General features: G+C 44.3%; 1 pseudogene; it reads left to right on the top strand.

The window, feature by feature from the left end:
• LOC107103293 overlaps positions 1 to 3,354 on the top strand; it is a 6,479-nt pseudogene extending 3,125 nt beyond the window's left edge.
• The last annotated feature ends 126 nt before the right edge of the window (positions 3,355 to 3,480 follow it).

The following is a 3,480-nucleotide window of genomic DNA, read 5'->3' on the forward strand; positions in this document are numbered from 1 at the left end:
ACATTTTCCATTTATTTCTGTCATTTCTTCATTAAAATCACTGGTTCCAGTGGGGCGAACTAGGCACTTTCTTTTGCCCGTTGTCATGGTGACTCGTCAAATCTGTGCTCCACTGCTCCTGGCTTTTGATACTTATTAATCATGTGCTCCATTCTGAGTAGACCTACTTAAGAGTTGATCAAACTAACCCACAACAGCTTAGGCTAGATTAATTCAGAGTTGAAGATTTGAGTCTGAGTTTGTTAACTCTGCTTTATGAAAAGGAACCTAGAGCTTTTCAGGAAGTGAAACTCACACAGTCAGAATGAGCTGGATGCAGAAACCTTCTCCTGTTCCATCTGCCTGGATCTCCTGAAAGATCCAGTGACTATTCCCTGTAGATACAGCTACTGTATGAACTGTATTAAAAGCCACTGGGATGAGGAGAATCAGGGAGGAATCCACAGCTGCCCTCAGTGAAGGAAAACTTTTATACCGAGGCCTGACCTACAGAAGAGCAAAATATTAGCAGCTTTAGTGGAGCAGCTGAAGAAGACTGGACTCCAAGCTGCTCCTGGTGACCAATGCTATGCTGGAGCTGAAGATGTGGCCTGTGATGTCTACACTGGAAGGAAACCGAAAGCCATCAAGTCCTGTTTAGTCTGTCTGGCCTCTTATTGTGAAAAACACCTTCAGCTTCATAAGAATTCAGCTCCATTCAGGAAACACACACTGGTGAAGCCCTCCAAGAACCTCCAGGAGAACATCTGCTCTCCTCATGATCAGGTGATGAAGATGTTCTGCCGTACTGATCAGAAGTCTATCTGTTATCTCTGCTCTGTGGAGGAACATAAATGACACAACACAGTCTCAGATTCAGCAGAAAGGACTGAGAGGCAGAACAAGCTGCAGGAAAGACAATGAAAAATCCAGCAGAGAGTCCAGGACAGAGAGAAGGCTGTGAAGCAGCTTCAGCAGAAGGTGGAGGCCATCAATCACTCTGCTGAGAAAACACTGGAGGACAGTGAGAAGATCTTCACTGAGCGGATCGGCCTCATCCAGAAAAGTAGCTCTGATGTGAAGCTGCAGATCAGATCCCAGCAGGAAGCTGAAGTCAGTCGAGTCAAAGAGCTTCAGGAGAAGCTGGAGCAGGAGATCAGTGAGCTGAAAAGGAAAGACGCTGAGCTGGAGCAGCTCTCACACACAGAGGATTACAAGCAGTTTCTCCACAGCTACTCCTCACTGTCAGACCTCAGGGAGTCTACAACCTCAGCCGCCATCCACATCCGTCCTCTGAGACGCTGGGAGGATGTGACAGCAGCTGTGTCAGAGCTCAGAGACAAACTACAAGACATCCTGAGACACATGAGCAAAGATCTCACTGACTCTGACTGAAGCAGAACCAGAGATCAGATCTGGTTTCTTAGGATATTCATGTCAGATCACACTGGATCCAAACACAGCACACAGTCGACTGATAATATCAGAGGGAATCAGGAAGGTGACACTGATGGATAAATTTCAGTCTTATTCTAGTCCCTCAGACAGATTCACTGATTGGCCTCAGGTTCTGAGTAGAGAGAGTCTGACTGGACGTNGGAGATCAGTGAGCTGAAAAGGAAAGACGCTGAGCTGGAGCAGCTCTCACACACAGAGGATTACAAGCAGTTTCTCCACAGCTACTCCTCACTGTCAGACCTCAGGGAGTCTACAACCTCAGCCGCCATCCACATCCGTCCTCTGAGACGCTGGGAGGATGTGACAGCAGCTGTGTCAGAGCTCAGAGACAAACTACAAGACATCCTGAGACACATGAGCAAAGATCTCACTGACTCTGACTGAAGCAGAACCAGAGATCAGATCTGGTTTCTTAGGATATTCATGTCAGATCACACTGGATCCAAACACAGCACACAGTCGACTGATAATATCAGAGGGAATCAGGAAGGTGACACTGATGGATAAATTTCAGTCTTATTCTAGTCCCTCAGACAGATTCACTGATTGGCCTCAGGTTCTGAGTAGAGAGAGTCTGACTGGACGTCGTTACTGGGAGGTGGAGTGGAGGGGGTGGGTTCGTGTAGCAGTAGCATACAAGAATATCAACAGAACAGGAAGAGGGGATGAATGTCTATTTGTACATAATGAAAAATCTTGGGCATTAAATTGTTTCCAAGGTGGTTATGAATTTGGTCACAACAAAATCTGGGCCTGCATCTCAGTTCCTGGTTCTTCAAGAGTAGGAGTGGACCTGGATCACAGAGCAGGTGTTCTGTCCTTCTACAACATCTCTGAAACCAGAAGTCTCCTCCACAGAGTCCAGACCACATTCACTCAGCTGCTACATGCTGGAGTTTGGGTTTGTATCACTGGATCATCTGTAAACCCAAATAGATCCAGTTTGCTGGTTCTGATTGTTGATCAGGGTTCCTGGTTCTGGTTCCTGTGCTCTGCTGCTCTCTTCTTCTTTCTTTCTCTTTTTAAATGTAATTTTCTGTGTCTGTGTTCCAGGAGCCATGAAGGACTTCACAGCTGATTTTTTCTTCCATTCTTCTGACACAGAAATATTTCTCCAGATGAGAATGTAAACTTCTCTGGGCTCTGATTGTTCAGCTGTGATATCTGTATTGATGGATCTGGATGTTCTGGGGTCTCTTCCTCTGTTCAAATACTTATTTGCAGCTGTATCACAAATAATTAGTAAAAAAAATCATGTATTGTGATATCTGCATTTTTACTATGTATCTCTCACATTGGAGATGCATCTACGATGATAATTTCAGACCTCTCCATGATTTGGGAAGAACTTGCAAAATAGCAGGTTGTTCAAATACTTATTATCCTTACTGTAAGTGTACATAATCTTTTCCCACTGCTCAAAGTTTTAAGTGTCTGTTCCTGATCTTCCCTCAGATATTATTCTGAACATGTTTGTCAAAGTTACACATTCTCGATCTTGAACATCTGTGTTTGATATTTCTGTAATCAATGTTGAAACTCTGTTTCAGAGGGTTGTGAGTCCTCTGCTTTATGTCTGAAAAGTGGGCTGCATGGTAACATAGTTTGTAGCACTGTTGCTTTGCAGCAAGAAGGTTCTTGGTTTTATTCCCACTCCAGGGTCTTTCTGCATGGAGTTTGCATGTTCTCCTTGTGCAGGGTATGTTCTCTCTGGGTACTCTGGCTTCCTCACACAATCCAAAAACATGGCTTGTCCCTAGGTGTGTGTTTATGGTTGTGTGTCTCTGTGTTGCCCTGTGAAGGACTGGCATGTGTCCAGTGGGAAGCCCTCCTTTTGTCCATAGGCTGCTGGAGACCGGCATCAACATCACTGCTATCCTGAAGGATAAGCTGGAGAAGATGGATGAATGTTTTTAGGCACTGCTACATTTAGAACGTAAAATCTATGGCTAAAATATAAATAAATAAACCACTTGATATATATTAAATGCACAGTATTGTGTTATTTAGTTCAAGAGAACTGGCAATGATTACCTAATTTTA

The sequence above is a fragment of the Cyprinodon variegatus genome, unplaced genomic scaffold (genome assembly GCF_000732505.1).
Source record: "Cyprinodon variegatus isolate N-32 unplaced genomic scaffold, C_variegatus-1.0 Scaffold1416, whole genome shotgun sequence".
Taxonomy (NCBI): domain Eukaryota; kingdom Metazoa; phylum Chordata; class Actinopteri; order Cyprinodontiformes; family Cyprinodontidae; genus Cyprinodon; species Cyprinodon variegatus.